Here is a 20219-nt window from a genome sequence, read left to right as displayed (position 1 = left end):
TCCGGGCCGCTTAAGTGCTCTGGAACTGTTCCACGCATCATTCAAGTGATCCGTAATTATGCCACGGATCACTTAAGTAATCTGGGAATTTTCCGCCGGTAACTTGAGTGATGCGGAACCGCACTGTGGGCTGCTTAAGTGCTCTAAAACTGTGCCACATGTCACTCAAGGGATCTCTAAATGTGCCACGGATCGTTTACGTGTTCTGTAACTGTGTCGCGGGTTACTTAGATCTTTGAGGTCTACCTCAGTGATCTGAAAATGTGCCACGGGTCATTTAAGCGATTTGTAAAAATGTGCCGCTTAGTTCATTTTTACAAAATTAGGTTTGGGGGGGGGCAAGCCACATCAGCTAACCTTCAGGGCCACATTTAGTCCGCGGGTGAAGGGTTTACCATATATGGCTTAAAGGGTGGGTCGCAATAAAGTTTTTAGAGAAATTTTGAGTTCTTACCCTTCAAATAGCCTTGAAATTAAAAGAAATCGATTATAACAACATATAAAAAGGTATTTTCTTTCGAAATTTTGTTTTTTTTTTAAATATTTTTTGCATTAATTTTTTTTTTCGTCTGGGGGAGGGAAGCGCACGAGCCCCGCCCCCTCCCGTTTCTGATCCCACCCGAAGTACGTTTCTGATCCCACCAATATGCGTTAGGAGGTAGAGGGCAGTGATGACGAAATTTTGCTGACAAGGGGGGAGGGGGATCAAAAATGACTAAAAATTTGCCGTAGCCGGTCAATTCGTCGCACTCAACTTGTCGCGCTCAACTCGTCGCGCATCAATTTGTCGCAGTGCCAATTCGTCGCGGTACAAATTCGTCGCAGAGCCAATTCGTCGCGGTACAAATTCGTCGCAGTGCCAATTTGTCGTGTAACCAATTCGTCGGGACGTCAATTTATCGCAGAGTCAACTCGTCACGCGATCTGTATGTAGGTGAAAAAATAAACATGAAGAAAATTTTTTTTCCATCAAGAAATGCACACAGTTTACTAAATTTTTTTTTTTTGTCATTTCGAAAAAATCATCGAAATTAAATCGAAATTAAAATTGCAATTGATATTAATGTTTTATTATTCAATTATTGTAAATGTTAAAAAAATCATTTTTTCTATGATAAAATTTTAAAATTCTGTAAAAAAATGTCGGTGTTTATGATATTCCCCAAATTACAGTACAGCGGAGGCTCTCTTTAAGTGTAAACTTGTATCTGTCCCATGTGGAATCGAGACTCCCACCAACATTAACCACTACAGTATCTCCACAAGAACCTGAAATAATTAATAATTTAATTTAATTAATATTTCATTTTCACCGGATAAGCCACACTTGTCGCTTTCTCTCGAGATTTCCATTACTCGTAGCGAGGGGAGTTGGGGCGCACACCGAGATGATAAATTGCGATCACATACATTTTCAAAATTTAATTTGCACCGGATAAGTTGCTCAAGTTAAAAACTCAAAAAATCCAACCAATAAAGTTCATAGGTTACATTCGAGCAAATGCAACAGATAATCTTATTAGTTGAATTTTTCAAGTTTTATAAAAGGACTTTTAGAACACTTTCATAGTGTAATGCTGGCCTTAGATATATTGTCGGTAAAAAATTCCTCAAAGATGTATTCTCTACATGGCAGATATATATTCAATAGTGAATTAGGGCCATTCAAGTATTACGTAAGCAGATTTTCAGCCATTTTTGACCCCCCCCCCCCGTCAGCAAAAATCAGCAAAACACTGACCCCCATCCCCTCCCCTGTCAGCAAAATTTCACCAGCAGCTTAGAATATTTCATATCTTCAAAAAGGGGTGGTTGATGACGTAAGCGACCTTCAAACCCCCCCCCCCCCCCGCCATCAAAAGTCAACAAATCCGAAACTCCCTCCCCGATCCTGACGTAATACTTGAATGACCCCTTAGGCAAATTGTGCTTTGGGATGAGCATTGATCCTAATTTATCATCTTGGTGTGTTCGCCCAACGCCCCTCGCAGCGAGAAATGAAGATCCTACCAGAAAGCAGGAGTACGGCTTATACGGCGAAAATTTAATTTTGAAAATTTATTTTATCATAACTTATCTATCATCTTCGTGTGTTCCCCCAACTCCCCTCGCTGCGAGAAATGGAGATCCCGCCAGAAAGCGGGAAGTGTGGCATGAATACCATGAAAACTGAATTTTGAAAATTTATTTGATCCGCGTACTGACTCTGCGACAAATTTGTACCGCGACGAACTGATTCTGCGACAAATTCGTACCGCGACGAACTGACTCTGCGACAAATTCGTACCGCGACGAACTGATTCTGCGACAAATTTGTACTGCGACGAACTGACTCTGCGACAAATTTGTACCGCGACGAGTTTGTAGCATGACGAATTGACGCTGCGACAAATTGATTGCGACGAATTGTCGCGCGACAAGTTGAGCGCGACGAATTGACCTAGACCCAAAATTTGCTTACGTAATACTTGAACGGCCCCTAACGACTTACCGCTGTTTCAGAGAAAGATTCGCAAGTTATTTTGTTAGGCGTTTAAAGCAAATGACATGCTTGAATCATAAATATTTTATCAATTTTGAAATTTCTGATTAACAAAACAAGTTGAATTCGAATTAATTAGACGTCAGCCCCGCAATCTTGCTTGATCACTCTAGTGAGCTCTTCTGATTTGGCGACTTATTGCTTGTGCATTGAGTGTTCCGTAGGATTAAAAATAAATGTAATATACATAGTTCAATTTATTTTCATTTCTCTCATTATTTTTTTAAAATAAGCAAGAAAATTATGTATGTTAGTAATCGTTAATTAGTATTACAGTACTAGGCAAATTTAAGGGACCAATTATCAAGATATTTGTTCAAAGGACTCTAGCCAAATTAAGTACAGTGGAACCTCAATATGAGATATGACTTTCAGGTCAATGTTATCGGTCATAATCCCCCCAACAGTCCAGGAAAATAAATTAAATGATCCCCCTCCCCGTCAATGTTAGATCGGGATTACACCACAACTTTATTTTGCAAGTTCTTCACATATTTTTAGAAATGCACAAAATGTTACAGAGCTCATTCATTCTACTCTTAATCTTTACATTGAGACAATGCCATGATTTTGGAAAGGCTCAAATTTATGGTTTTTCTTTTTTTCTGTTTTGGTGGTAATGGAGCAAAATGGTGCTTATATCGCTTGTTAGATTACAGGTAAATTATGCTGTTTAGTTTATATGTATGTATTTAATGTATTTATGTTGTTAGTGTTCAATTGGAATTCAAATGCTTTATTCTGGAACAGATTCAGACAATTTCTTATCACTTTAACTGAAAATAACTATTAGAACTTGTATGAGTATCCATTGTTCAGAAGTAAATTACTGAAATTCTTATTCCAAAGAACTGGGGCAGACATATTTTTGCATTTAAAAAAGGCATTTTTTAAAAGGAGGTTTGTCTGTATTTCAGTTAATAAAGATCTGCACAATATGAGTCAATTAGAAATATATATAATAGATTTACTATATATTCTACTGTATATGTATTCGTACATGTTAAGCGATATGAACTTTTTTTGTTTGACATTATTTTATATAAATCAAGATTAAAAATAATAATTTTTTTATTCATTTTTTCAAATCAGGTACATTTCAAGTTTAAAAGGCAAGATGGCTGGAAGAAGTTGAAGCAAACTGCTGTGCCTCATAGTTCCTGGTTCACAATCCTCCAAAACCTCTCATTTCTCAACGGAAAAAAAATATAGGCCTACCAAAAGTTCTGAGCAGACAGAAAGACATGACCGCTGACCGCCCAGAGAGACCATCTCGGGATGGTTTGTGCTCTTTCCCAAAGGGAAAAGTCCTGAGCAATGATTTTTTATTTAATATGTGTTCGAATAACCTTATTTTCTTTATTCTCTGTATTATAAAGCCAGAAGATGAACAATTAACTGTTTCATCTAGTGTGGTTTCCTCAAGGGGAGACAGGATTTCATGCAAGGCATATGCAGTGATTACTCTGCAAATTAATTTAGAATTAGTTTAATGATATTTTAAAATTCATCAAATGTGTTTAGCTTGTATCATTATCTTGCATGGAAAATGTTTTTAAATTTTTCATTCACACTGAGTTTTGAAGCAAAAAACGTGAGCATAAAATTTTGCCTCTACAAAAACGTGTGTTTTACACGCATGATTACACGAGTAATTTTTACTTAGATCTATGGCTTGTGTTTCCTTCTCAATGATATGAATGCAGGGCCGCAACTAGGGGAGAGCAGGCGGGTCTAGTGCCCCGGCGCTGGACCAGAGGGAGCGAAAATTTTATTCTCAAACCTCTCCTTCAACATTACAAGGGGGGTGCAAAAATGCGCACTTGCCCCATGTGACCAAGCATGTAGTTGCGGCCCTGTATGAATGTGAAATTTCAATGTATTTGGGGTTCTAAGAAATTATGAAGGAAAGTTTTTTTTTTATTATTTTGAATTTATATATATAAAATTTTAAAATTTTTCACTATTTTCAAAATTTTTAATTTCCAATGAATCTCAAAGATCATACTCCATTCTATAGCCCTAAGTTAGTTTAGTAAGTGTAGAAAATTTCATAATGATCGGTCAAAACATTTTTGTGTAACAGTGACAATGACAAAAATTGACATTTCATGAAAAAAGCATTCAAAGATTGTGACGCATGAATTTTGATGAAATTATTTTTTCCTCAAACTCAAAACCATACAGATACATGAAAATAACCTCAATGTTCAAAAATATCATCAGTTTTTAATATTGCCAGTGTGTTTTCTCTCTTTAATTTGCCATTTAATGCTTAGAGAAGCCTGCAGCTTCAAATGCTCAACAAACAGCAAGATAAAAAAAAAAGCCACAGATTTGAGAACTAACGCAGCAAAAATTCACTTGAATTTATTTTGCAGTCTGTATTTTACATTTAATATCTTCTGTGAATAATATTTAAAGGAATTAGCAACTGATATATAAGAAAACTGACAAAAAACAAATTGGTATTATAATCATTGATTCGTTATTTTTTGACTTTGTGGGTAAAAAAAAGCATCCTCAATGTTATTGGGTTTTTCTTAATAGTGACATTTTAGTATATCATGGTAAGTGTAATGCAAAAATATGAATTCAATTATTTCAGAAAATAAGCATTAAGGTGTCCAATGTATGCAAAAGATGTAGAAGACAAAAATTTTTTTGACAACTATCAACAGCAAATCTCATTACACAGATATACAGGTGCATAACACATTATGATTGTAAGAAAAACATTATGGAAATCAGGTTTCTCTCATTCATGGGTGGACACTTATTTCGTATGTCTATTATCACAACACACAAAATCGCAACTAATCACACAACAATACTACATGTAAATACGTATTTTATGAAATTTTCCTCATTTCATGAAAATGGTTTTATATTCATTGTCCAGATTGTAATCACACTAATGATATTCACTGAAGATATGAACTGTTGCATGCACACAAGTTCAATCTTTCTTGTATGCTCAATATATTTTCATTGTTGATGTTTTCCTTTACCATCACACAACCTAGGTTACTTTAAAAAAAAACTCTGTTCATGCCACTTATTTTTATTTCTATTGTGATTAATTAAAGGATAATTTTTCACTGAACAAGAAACAATGATTTAGGAAAATATAAGTGAAATAATAATGAACCGGTAATGTAACTCAAGAGTACATTATGGACTTTATGATACACATACACGAAATGAAAGTATAAGTTTTAAGAAAAGGTGTAGATCAGGAATTGAAAAATCAAAAAAAATTTTAGGCACCAGCCAAATTTCTTAGGAGCCAAGGATGATCTTAATCTCAAGAAAAACAGTCATATATATTTTTTTTACTTCTCAGGACTTTCTATTCTTTTTCTATATTAAAAATCTGTCTTGAAAATCAGAAAATAGACTTCAATTTAGCTATAACAAAGAAAATTTTAAGTGTCAATACAGATTTTATAATCATCATATGGACTTGAGATTTGTCAATTTGTAAATAACAGTTTTTCCTTCAACTAAACGAAAAGACTTGCAGGCAAGTATTGTGAATATAGAAGGGGTAAAAAAAGACTATTGCAAAAGTTACTCTCAGGTTATGAGTTGGACACCATGTTTAGAGATTTTTTAGATGCTCTTGTGTTGCATATGATCGAAACACCCATGAACATTGTGGATTCTTACCAGGAATCATTCTGCAATCATCAGCACCAAATAACTGGTACTGAAGCAATGCTGTAGTAACACTTATGAAAACTCAACATTGTGTCATGCGTAGAATGCTCTTGTATTGCACATAATCCAAAACCCCATGAACACTGGATTCTTACCAGAAATAATTACAAATACAAATACGACGCCACAACAGGCAAATTGCCCAACGAGGTGGCTGACTTAAGAACATCATGGATCCCCGAAAATTTTTTGGAGGCCCTACCTACTACTGCTACACCACACATGCACCCCCCCCCCCCCGCGGAACCCCCAACGAATCGGTACATGCGGGAATGTGCGTGTACGTGTAGTGCAACCTGACGTAAAGTTTGTTTCTGTGTAGTGCTTGTTATGTGTAGTGCTGTCATCTGCCCCCAGTTTTTCTAACTATGAGTGAAGTGTTATGGTTGAATGATTTACCGTTGTAGGACTGTTGCTCTCTGTGGCGAGACTTTTTAACGGGGAGATCGGCTCGCATTTGCGCCTTGAAGTTGGGAACCACAGAAAACCAACTTCAGCCGACCACCACTGTGGGGTTCGAACCCGGATCCTCGCATCACGAGTCCGGCACTATAACCACTCGACCACCACAGCGGCACGCTTTGCCGATCTGAATTGCTTGATCTGAATAATTTAAATTTTTTTTCCAAATGAATTGCTGTTGGGTCACACAGTTTGGAGCAAAGAACTACATATCATTTATATTTGTTTCAGTAACGTGTCTGCAGTAAAATGGTCCAATAAAATTTGAAGTTTCCTGATCTGTTACCAGTTTTCTGTAATTCAAAATTTGCTGGCTAAATCCTCTAAAGTAGGGTGGTAGTTAATTATATAGTATAGAAACATGCGTGGTGTTATGAATATGATATTTGTAAAGTCTTGCTTTCATAAAAGTGATGTACATTAATTATGTGTCTGAATATTTTTTTATTGAATAAATTTATTCACTCATTGAGCTCATCGATTGAAATTATTGAACTTGTGTGCCATTTCAGCATTTAAAGAAAATTCAAATGAAATGAGACATGCTTCTAAAATTTATATAAATTTTGTAATAAATTTTACAATATTCAGAGTCAGTCGTGTCCATTTATGAAATCCTTTTCTTCTGGGTGTTAAATGTTTCTGAAGTTATTTCCTTTATGTAATCTAATTTGTCATTTCTGTAAATACATTTTTTTTTATGCTGCCCGCCCCCCTCCCCCACCCTAAAATTAAGGATCGGGGGAGAGAAATTAATTTCACCCCTTTTTTTCACCTCATATATTTTCGTATTTATAATTTTTGCTAAAACAGAAAACAAAATACGTTCGAAAGTAAATATGAATATTATTGCTATAAACTATTATATTAGTGTTTAATTGAAATTTAAATCATAATCGTGCACAAACTTTAACAAATTCCACTCGTGGTTACTATTAGTAACCATACATTCCATTTTCCTGTAGTAAGTTTGATCACTGAAATTTATCATTTCTCACTTAAATCGAATTTTTCATACGCATTTGTCCCATTTTCAGCGGGGGGGGGGGGGGAGAATTCTGTTAGGTTGCCATGCCAAGTCACCAATGCGATCTTATTTTACTCTAATTGGCGGTCATTTCCGAAGTGACGATTAAGTGCAGCAACCCTGTAGGACCTCAGCGAGGACCAAAATAGTTGACAGTTCCACTGGTATATGAAGGCATCTTACCTAAAATAGGTCACTAGTGAAAAATGCACATTGGTCCAACAAAAAAAAAAGCCATTTTTTTCATTTTCAATCTTACTCTATTTAAACTTAACTTTTTCAGAATACTTTCTTTATTATAAGATACTTATTTCCGCAATATCAAAAGAATTATCAGAAAACGAAATCCTCAAAATTCGTTCAAGAAAATAATTAAATAACAAGTCACATTGAATACAAAACAACAAAGTGACAAAGAAAATAGCGGTCATTTTTTATTATTCGATCTTATACAACAAATTTTCTTCATCCTTGCATGTAATCATAAAAAATTCAACTTGTCTTTTTTTGATAAAACAGAACAATGTAAGGCAATACAAGTAGAAAACAGACAACATCTACAAATATATTTTGTTATATGTAATAACCCTTCACCCATATACATTATGGCTGAAAATCAAAATGCATACATGTAACATTTAAACGATTTAAAAAAACATTTCAACATATAATATTCATATGTTTAATCATGGAACAACAATGTACATATGTATAAGTTGAAACTTTTCCTATATATTGCCTCCCCCCCCCCCCCATACTAGGAGCAGGAATGTGCAATGTCATCGAGAAAAAAAGTGGGAAATGACGTTTGAATGTTTACTCTACCCATGTTACTCTATGGAGGTTATTTTCCTAAAATGTTTTGTAACCCGTGTTTGCATTGCATAGGGATACACTTCATGTTTCAGATAAAACTTAGATAGCAAAATAAGGTATCCAACCAGCTGATAATGAAAAGGGTGAAAATTTGCAAATTCATATTTCTAACATGAGGGGACGACATATTGTTAGCACATATACTGCAATGTAAAAAATGGCATGCTAAGATACTTGCAAATACATCAGGATGCCTAGCCTATAATAAGCAAATGAAATCGTGAATGACGTTTTTTTTTAATGCTTGCTCCAAGCATGTAATCAAAATTATTGATTGTGTAAATAAAATATTACATACTGAGATTCAAAACATAATCCATAGCAAAATATTTATGGAAACATTTATTTCATTTGAAATTTAATTTCAACACTAGAAATTCATTCTCAAATAAAAATGAAGAAACTGAGTTTTAACTTACATCAACTTTTTTCATTGCACAATTTCAAGCAAGTTTTAAATTCTAATTAAATAATGAAACAAAAAAAAGTTTTAATTTAAAAACTTGGTCAAAAGCATTATTGAAATGTCTAAGAAAAAATAAATCAAATGTTTAAATATTTTAGTTTTGTGCCACAGTATGTTTTGATTCAATTCCAATCATTCATGTGTTACTCAAGGTATTCAGAAATGGCTCTGAAAAAATTAGGATGCAAAAACAAAAAAACATATTTTGTTATTTCATTCAAATCCATATTGCCTATTTCAACAGAACTGGGTTGTTAAAAACATACTTTGAAGTGATTATTTTTATCAGTAACAAAAGCTATTGTTTGATTTCTCCGTGCTGCTCCGTTCAAGATAACTTTTTTTCCCGGTTTTTATAACCTTTGATATGTCAGTCTCAACAAACATTCATATACGAATAATTTTTTATGCATTTTTAGAGGTTTCGACAAATAGCCCAAGAACATGGGTGTATCAAGAGCAACCATGCCCCTGATCACATTTCAACACATGCAGAAATTGGCAAAATATCTGCCACAGCTGCTGTGGTCAAACATTCAGGTTAAATTCACAGATAGATAAGGATGGAGCATGGTTAAATTCACATATGTGGCTACTAAAACTTACAATGATACAATGCAAATAAATATCAGTGAAAACTGTTAGATGTGGGGTACAAAAACATTTTATTAACTTAAGCCTTTGATTACTTCATGGCTCATGAACCCTTTAGTGGAATATGGCGTACAGGGTATGTCAAAAATAAAATGGAACAAGCAAACTGGCTACTGAATTTCTAGTATTGATGTTCACATGTGTATGAGTAATATTGTAACCTTTAATTCTAAAGATTCTTTCCACAAAAACCAAGATTTTTTTCTTTAACCCCATAAAAATAACACTGATCTGCATTACAACTGGCACAGTGGAAATAACCAAACCCTCTGTGAAATGCTACATATTTTCTTTTTTCCTAATTTTGTGAAGGTGATCGTGCTTCCCCACCCTCTCAAAGAACAATAATCCCAAAAAGAGAAATACTCTTTCACCATTATTTATACTGTGCACATGTTCCTATACTATCCCAAAATAAGGGGGGAAGTATATCTCAAACACCCTCTTCCCCTTCTGTTATCAAAATCAGAACAAAAGCTTGCTCTGCTCACTGGGAGTTGATTGGGAATAGAAAACATGCTCAAGAAGGCAAAAAAACAACACAGTCTCTCTGGACTCATCATTGCCAAAATAAGAGGGTTTTAAGGAGGCAAGACACCTCTGGATTGATGAAATACAAAGCATTAAGTTAGGCAAGATATCTCATAATTGCTGCTGATAAGATTACTTTGTTTTAATCTAATGGGAGCTGTACTTATGAACAGCTTTTGAATCCCAAAAACCCGTTTTCAATTCAGTCAGGATAAAAATAAATAATAAACTTTTCTGAACCAGAACCTCTTTTCCTTAATGTTAATGTTACAAGTACCAAAGTGAGAGTTGAATAGAAATTTCAAAATAATTTATTTCTTCTATACTGCTTTTGGCCCAAAAAAATGAACATTTTACCAAGCTTACTGCACAAGCCTCCAAATCAAATGCTATGATCTAGAGCAGTGGTTCTTAACCTTTGGAGAAGATCGCGGCCCGGTAAATCTCTATTGTGTAAGTGAAAGGCCCGGTCATACCATACACACAACTAGCAAGAAATTAATGGGAAAAATGAAACTGTGAATCACTCATGGCTCGATGTGACTAGTGTTAGGGCCCAGTGGTTGAGAAACACTGATCTAGAGCAGTGGTTCCCAAACTTTTTGAAGCGTGAACCCCTACGTGAGGTTCCCGATTTTTTTCCCTAGTAAATGTACACCAAAAAACATTTTTCGGGATGCCTGTTCCTCTCACTTTTAATTTGTATGTAAATCATGAATGGAATAAAATTATTTTTCAATATTTGGTTGGCAAACTATTTCATTATGAAAAATTTCAAACTACCTATATGACACATGGTAAGTAGCTAAGCTGAGTAAAGGCATTTTTTGACATTTTTATTTATGTTGCAAAAAATAAAACTGAATTTCTTATTTTGACATTATTTTGAAGAATTTCTCACCATCCCTGATCTAGTATTTTTCTAGAATAGGATCAGCAATAAAATGAAACCTGCTGAGTATTTTAGCATAAGTGTATGCTCACAGGTATAAAGTTTACATTCTTTTATCATCCAAGAGCAACCACTATTACATGAAAAATTCTACTTTATCACTTCAATGATTATTTCACAGAGCCAATTAATCATGTGAAGTGAGGGGGCACCCAACTTACATTTAAATATGCCTTACATAACCAGGAAGTCTCTGTCCCTTTGAGACAATTATCCAAGCTACAGGCTATCAAGAAACTCAAGGAAACATTTTCCACAACATTGAACTTCTGATTGGTGAACAGATGATTGTTTCAGTATGTCTCTAAGTCAACAGTGACCAGTTCTATATATTATTATTTGTTCCATTTTGGTCTAGATAAGTTAAATTAGAATTTCATTATCATAGGCTGGTTATTTTGTTTGTTATGCAGAAAAAAAACTGATGGCACACCCTGTGATAAAGTACCCTATATATAAACAATCACAATTAGATGCATCAACTTCATGATCTAGATATCTTTAATTTCATTTCATGGTCAATGATGTTACCAAATGAAATTAAGCATTGTTAACTATTAGAAATTGAATCTAAAATCATTTTTTAATACAAGCTATAGTAAACTTACATATGTAAGGAATAAAATTTTTGGTTTCATCAAAATGTTGTCAGAACAATCCTAAAAAATATGGGAAATCAGAAGTAACAAACTCTACTGATGTTTTCAACTGAACACTTTTTTGTATTTTTATTGCTTTTATTTTAAATAAAATTTTCAACCCTCAAAATCACCTCCATCTTCCTCATCAACAAAAAAGATCATTACATCAATATCATTATAAAACTAACATGTTCTCTTACATATACCATTCATCACTTCCTATTTCTTTGTCGTCCATGGGTGCTGAAAACAACATCAAACTACCACTTCTTAACAGTGCGTGCATCTAAACATTTCCCCGGGCAAATCCTAATAAATTGGTGAATGCTAAAACAGTGTAGTGTGAAAGTGAGTGAGTCCCCAACATATTTATGATTATCTGAGGCATATTAATGTTCAACAAATTTGTTATGCATCTGAAAACTACTGCTATTGCCTTCCGAATTGAAAGTGAACGTGGCAGATGAATTCATTATAGTCTGTTTGTGATTAACTGCACTGAAAAAGTCAGTGAAATTAATCTAGTGCCGCAAAATATAGTTCCCACTTATCAGAGGTTGTTGCAAAACATATATACAGAAGTTTTCAGTGTTATTTTATGATTTTGGAGAAAATAAAGAAAAACATATTGTTTAAAACGAACAGAGTGAATTTAAAACCAAATTAGAAAAAAATATATTGGTTACAAAATCACAAATAATCCATAGCAACTGCATCCATATTTGTGTGCGTGTGGTTCTATATCTTTGAAAGTTACACTACCAAAATCACTGTAACGTGTTGATCTGTATTTTGTCTTTTTTTTTCAATTTTGTTTAGTCATTCAGGGGGGGGGGGCAGGGGCCCCTGGCTTTTGAAAATACACTAAAAATGGTATATATATATATACATACATTGAGTACATGTGCTTTGCCCCCCCCCCCCCCCAGAAAAAGTTGAAATGACGGTCCTGTTGAGGGCTATATAATAGTTATGCGCATATACGTGACTTGTTTTTGCTCCTTGTAGCTTCCAGTGGATGACTGTCCTCAAGTTTAAAATTATGTTAGCCATAACATGTTACAAAATTGCACATAGGAGATTTTTTTCTGTAAAACCACTTTAAATTGGAATGATGAGTTAACTTAAAAATATCAGCATGTTTATTCATCAATGTTTCCACAAATGAAATATTATTTTGATTTAAAAATGTCAAAAAAAATGCTTCAAACATTTTTGTTGCTTTATCGTATATAATAAGAAGCATTCAAAGTTTGTATTTACATATTATGGCTACATGTGTTAAAAGTATCCATTCATTGAACTTTGGTAGAATTTTAGGTGATTTCAGCCAGTGGCATCAAAGCAGTATCATCTTAAAGCATGGGCACAGCCTGGGACCTCATGAAAATGAGATCTGATTGAAATTTTCAAAAATTTGCCTGGTAGGACCTCAGAACAATCACTTGACCTGGGGCTCATGCTGCTTTTAAGACCGCTCTGCATCAAAGCAAGGGTGCGAGCACCCCCCAGAATTGATAGCATTAATTAATTATATTAATATAATCATATCCTCATACATGCCAGCCTTGGAACCAAGCCTCTCCATAGTAGTGGGAGGGTTCAATAGGCAATATGTATGTGTCAACAGTCGCTGTAAGCAGAGGGGAAAATTTGAGGGGGTTAAACGATTCTGTGTGAGAGGGAGGAGTGCACTCTATATGTGGTTGTTTATTGGATAATTTCTCTCTTTCTCGCTGAATGTATCTCTCAAACTGTAAACTATAAACAAATAAACAAAAATATAGATTGACAAGTGCAAGCGAAGGAATGTGCAAAAAAAAAAAAAAAGGGCCCCACCAGGGTTTTTTTAGTTTCACTTCTAATTTTTTTCCCTTTTATATGATGGTAAGGGTAGTTATGTCTTGCAGTGCGCAATGAAATAAAACCTCCTATTCCCAACATTGTCTAGAAATTCTTCAGTTTAGTGTTCTTATAAAATTACTGTAATGAGTCCAAACAGTTTTAGGCTTTGACCGATTGGCCCTTAGCACCTATAGAGCAGATAGTGATTGTATTTACCATTTGGGACAATACCCAAGATTCAGCCGAGGGTAGGGAGATGATGTTAAAAAATACTATAAACTTTTAGTGTTACTTACTGCACATCAATTTGAAGTCAATGAAAAGTAAGTTCCTACTATAAATATAAGATAATCTTTTTTTTCTATTTTTCAATGTACTTTTAACTTTTCTAGTTTGTTTATTTCCTAGGGGACAACCATTTTTGATTTAAAAAATAACACTTAAATTTCTGAAAGTATCGACACTTTTTTCCATCATCATACTTATTACAATTATTATGAGATTTTTTTACATTGCATTACGTTACACACAAAAAATAATTTTTGTACAATGAGGTTGGCACGAATCGAATCGAGCATACCTTACTGAGGCCACTCATTGATACATTTTTAAGAGGCTTTCATCGCCATAGAAACGAGTGATGCAGCTCCCTCATAACTTCCCCATTCACTGCAAAGTTAGCCACAAACCAACTATAGTATCAAATTTATTTATGTTACATTATTATAGTGCTTAAGAGTGTGCCTGTTCTCTGTGAAGAAACTGAGTGGAAGCTGGCATGCTTCCATGAGCCTTGAAATTGGAAAATCAAACCAACTTCAGCCAACAACTATTGTATTGCCTGCTAGGGATGGACGCAAGCTTTCATGATGTAAAGCCATCACAATATTGTACCTTAGAATTTTTTAGGAAGGATCTTGTTAGGGAAAAACTGGTGAATTAATGGTAGCTTTAACCACATAAATTCCACCAGCAACATTGGGTGTTCTAACATTTCAGGGTGAAATGGTACCCAAGATCTTACCTAAAGGGTTACAGCTTTATTATAAAACAGGAATATGTTAAAATATTTAAAATTAATACTAAAACTACAGTGAAATCTGTACGAAACGGAATGCCAAGACTGAAATAATATTCTGTTTTAGATATATTTCCGTTTTATAAAGATGCTAATCAAAGCACTAATCATTGAACAGATTGTATTTTCATTCCATTTAAGACAGGTTTTCGTCTGATACAGAGTCCATCTTAGACAGGTTTCACTGTATAACAATTAGAACAAAAAAAGAAAAAAATTAATATACAGTGAAACCTGTATGAAAGGGAACATCAAGGAACCAAAATAATTTCCTATTTTATAAAATTTCACATCAAAGCACTAATCATCGACTGGACTAGCTTTTGATTCTGTTCAAGACAGGTTTCTATCTTATAATGTCCATCTCAGACTTTTTCACTATACAAAACTAAAATTGTAATTAAACTAATATTTTATTCTTTATACCTATTCATCTTTTGGGTTTGATTACATCTTGTGTCTGGTAGGTGTGACTACGCTGGTTATTTTTCAAAATTCTTCTGCAATACTTTATTAGTTCAAAATAAGCCGAACATTTAATCCCTTGAAGTATGTTATAGAGCAGGGGATTCAACTGTGTTTTCATTAGTATTTTCTCTAATATAGTTAAGGCTATAGTAGTTTGTGATGTTCATAAAGCAATGCAAAACAGATCAATTTCATGCATAAATCAACATGAAAATAATATGGATCTGAGAAGACAGAGAACTTCACAAGCATAAACAAAATTTTTCTTCTTAGAATTCCAAAGCATAAACATGAATGGCAAAGAGCTTTAAAATACAACAGTGCTTGACTGTTGTTGCTGTATGCAAAACACCAATACCCAAAGAAACAATTGACAAATTTCCAATATGAGGAAAGTAGCGACTTCCTTCGCAGACACATTCCTGTGAGACATGTGAATGCTTATCAGCATGATCCATACATTACATATCAAATCAAAGAAATACAATATATTCTAACACTATGGCAATCAAGCTTTGGAAAACTGAAAGAATGTTAGAATAAATAAACAATAAATTAAATCACTGGTATTTGTATTTTATTTTTTAAAAAAGGCACAAACTTGGAAAAAGGAAATAAATTATTCACTCGGTGAAACTATTTTTTGTTACACATATGTAAAATATATTTGTGATTTTTTAGGAAAAACAGTAAATGAATATCCTTAAAAGTTCCAAATTAAATTGAAAATGCATTTATTTGTATAAATGTTACCATGAAGATACAGACCATCCCCAAAGCAGAATATGCCGCAATATGCAATGTACGTCGCAAAACAATCAATGCTACTGCACAACGATCTAAAAGAATTTCAAGAAAAGTGTAAAAAACACTATTATGGGTATTTTTACTGCAGAACATTTCGAGTGAGCTGAGGGCTTGTTGCAGAAAAATGCAAAACATTCTGCTTTGGGGCAGACCTAAATTCCAAAAAAGTAAGGTTAAAAAAAATACTCGAAAACATGCTATAGAGAAAAACACTAATGCTTTTTAGAATAGCAGACATGCCATCATTGGCTTAACACTAGAAGGGCCGGACTATACTCATCTGTCATGTCAGTGCACCATTTTGTGTCTCTTTCCATTTTTCTTCGTTCTCATGAATTTTATTTACCGTGTTTCATTTTTGGGTCATACTCTACTGTGTTTTCTTTATTTTTCTAGATTGTTTAATTTACTCTTTAGTTTGATTTTGTCACCGGATTTTTAGTGCTGTATATTAGTATATTGTTTGATTTGCGAGATAAGCGGTTTTTATTTCTTTCTCTCAATTTTTATCATTTTCATTGTGTATTTTCAATTGACTTAAATTCTATTCTCACTCTCATTTCTTCATTGTACTTTCGCCAGGTTTGTGTTTTTCCCACTTCTTTGATATAAATTTCTGAATTTTTTGAACATTAGTGTTAGCACACAAACAGTGTATACTCTTTCGAGGGTACTCTCAGTAATTTTTTTTCCTCAATTTGAGCCCTATTGTTTTATTGAATAGAGATATACTTAGCTAATATTAATAAGTACAAGTACTTTGTAGCTTAATATTTTTTTGGGTGTGTTGTATTCTTCATATAAATATATATTTTCTTTGTGATTTAGTCTTGAGCATTTCATTTTACTTAATTCTTTTATACAATCTTTTACATATATTTCGCATTACAATGTATTTTACGTTATTTTAATTTCCTGTTAACGTTTTTCATTTTCCTATGTTTTAAATATTATCAAGTTTTAGCAATAGTGTTAGTATGTCTCAACCTCGACTAGTGTTGTGTAGAGCTTGCGACATTGGAGGACTTTCGTTGGGAGGTTTCCCTGATCTAGGGGGATAGTGGCTGATAGTTTCAAGTGTAAGGAATGTTTGGATAAGGCAAGGTTGGAACTCTAGGTCGAAGCATTATGGGAAAAAGTTAGGGTTCTAGAGGGCCCAGTTATAACAGAGCCACTTGTCGTCGAGCCACCTGTTGATGAAGAAGCAATCTCCACAAACAACAACAGTTTAGAGGGTGAATGGGTGGTCGTGGATGAGGTAGAGGGGGATAGTGATAGGGGTTTAATCATCAGCGATTCTATGGTTAGGGAACTAGGGAACAGAATGTGTAGGGATTTTCGTAGTTTTGAGCGCTGTTGTCTTCTTGGGGGGAAGATTAGCAACGTTCGAGGTGTTTTTCATGTCGAAAGTTGCCCTTCAGGGTAATTCTGTGGGTGGGAACGAATCAGGTAGGAGTGAATATTAGTGAGTCTCTTGTCAGAATACCGGGATTTACTATTATCCGCTAGGGAGGTGGTTCAGATGTGACAGTGATTCCAGTACTGCCAAGGGGTAGAAGGGGGGCCACGCCAAGAGCTTGGGACATAAAGATTTTTTAGAAACTATGATAGTTGTGGAGAGCCTGGATCTTATAGCCATTACAAAATCTTTGGCAAATGATGGGGATGAATCTTTCTTACACATCTCAGGATATGATACTTTTTTGAGAAATAGATCTGATAGGAAAGGAGGTGGAGTATTGATATACTTGAAATCATGTTTGAAGGCTAGAGAGTGTAATGTGCAGAGAAGTGATATTCAAACTATATGGGTTGAGCTTTGAAAACAAAAGACATCATAAACTTATTGTCCGGGTTTGTTATAATCCACCATATAGGTATCCAAACTACATTGCCAAATTTCATGATGAAATTTCCTACATGTGTAAGCATAAGAGGGTTGTCATACTAAGAGATTTCAATTACCCAGGTATCGATTGGGAGAACCTTTCAGCTAGAGATCAATATGAAAGACACTTTCTTAAGTTTGTGCTCAATAATTTTATGCATGCATCAGAAGCCACTATTGCCACTATTACCACTACTGATATTTTGAATTTATTTCTTACCAGTTCCAAGAATCTTGTTGAACATGTTTCACTGGGGGACGAGTTTTCTTCCGGTGATCACATCGTGTCATCAATTTTCACTGTAACTATTCTTTGGCTAAGGTTGATAACAAAATACTGGTTCCTTGTTTTTGCAGAACTCACTTTGGTGTTTTGAGAGAGAGGTTAGCAGTAGTTTTCAAAGACCAGTTGGAATCAGTCGGGGTGGTAAGTCAACGGGAAGAATTTAGTATGAAGCTGTCCTGTTTTGCATGACGTCATAACCTTTGTTTGAAAAAAGCATGTTTGTACATCGCACCCCTATGGATAATGGATAGCATGCGTAACCTTTATCTTGAAAAGAAAAGAGCATTCGGAGAGTATAATAGGGAATGAGGTGACCTATCATTGTTTACTGATAGAAGAAAGCAATAAGGGATAGTAAAAAGGAAGTTGAATCTAGGTTGGCAAATAACATTGGCTCTGACCTAAAATCATTTTTTAGATATGTCAATAATAGATGTAAGGGGACAGTTGGCCCCCTCTCGATAGAACGGTCTAGGGTAGAGAGCAATGTAGACATGTGTAGTGCTTTCAATGCCTTTTTTTACGTAGGTTTTTAATGGAGATAATGATATTCAATGTATGGGTGTTGCATGGGGGTAATAAAATCCTCAACGATATTCAAGTGGAAGATGTGGAGGTCCTAAATCTTCTGAAAAATGTATTTGCAAGCAAAAAGCACCAGGACCAGATGATATCAATCCCATTCTGAATGTGCTAATGAATTGTTGGGGCCAGTCGCAGATCTACAGAAGTAGTGTTGCTGAGGATATCGTACCAAGGGATTGGAAGCTTGCTAATGTTGTTCCAATATTTAAAAAGGGTAGTAGAGAAGCTGTCAAATTATCGTCCAGTGAGTTTGACGAGCTCCCTCTTGAAAATTTTGAAATTATTATCAAAAGGCAGTTCGTGAAGTGGATAGACGAGAATAATGTATTGTCGGATAATCGGCATGGATTCAAGAAGGGGAAGTAACGTGTGACTAACACCCTTTGCTTCTATGATCACGTGACTAAGGCTTTGGGTGAGGGCAATAATGTAGGTGTTGTTTACCTTGATTTCCAGAAGACATTTGATTGGGTCGAAAATGGTAAATGCATGAAGCATTTACATGAGATTGGGATTGGGGGCAACTTGCTGAACTGGATAGAGTCATGGTTAAGAGATAAAACACGAGTTATGATGAACAGGGAATTCTCTAGTTGGACAGGTGTCACAAGTGGAGTTCCTAAAGGAAGTGTCCTCTCTTGGCCCCATATTTTATTTTTTTATCGATAAACTCGATCAGAGTATCGATGGGATTGCTAGCAAGTTTGCAGATGATGTGAGGCTAATAGGGGTAATTGGGAATCAAAGCGATAGGGAGTTGCTCCAGAACAACTTACAACAGGATTACAGCATGGGCAAATGAATGAAGCATGATGTTTAGCATTGACAAGTACATAGTTGCTCATTTTGGTTCAAACAGTGCACGGTTCTCGTACGAATTGAATGGTGTCACTATCCCGGATGCAACTAAGGTCACGGATTTGGGAATTCTCATTGACAAGCGGCTTAGGTTTCCTGAACATTGTGCAGCAGTCATCAAAAAAGCAAATAGAATGCTCAATTTCATTTACAAAAAGGTCTCTTCGCATTCTCCTAAAGTCATTCTTCCACTTTTCCAAGGGTTAGTTCGTCCTGGACTGGAGTATGCTGTAAGATTTTGGAGACTGCCTACAGAGAAACAGACTTGGTTGAAGGGGTGCAGAGAAGAGCTATGTGTGTCCTTATTGGCACACGGGGCTTGAGTTATGATGAAAGACTTTATTTTTTTAAATATGTTTACATTGGATGAACGCAGGTGTCAAAAAGATATGATCGAAGTGTTAAAATTTTCAACAGGATGGACCATGAATTATTAGTCCACAGTCAATCGACTGCTTTTACAAGGGGACACTAGTATCAATAGATAAGAGACAATTTTAGGTTATGGTGCTGCAGGGAATTTTTCTCTA

This window comes from Pholcus phalangioides, unplaced genomic scaffold (assembly GCF_987345545.1).
Source record: "Pholcus phalangioides strain wild (caught in Gottingen) unplaced genomic scaffold, Ppha-v1.0 ptg000007l_1, whole genome shotgun sequence".
In the NCBI taxonomy this organism is placed as follows: domain Eukaryota; kingdom Metazoa; phylum Arthropoda; class Arachnida; order Araneae; family Pholcidae; genus Pholcus; species Pholcus phalangioides.
The sequence above is the reverse complement of the archived record's forward strand: the minus strand, read 5'-3'. Positions refer to the sequence as shown.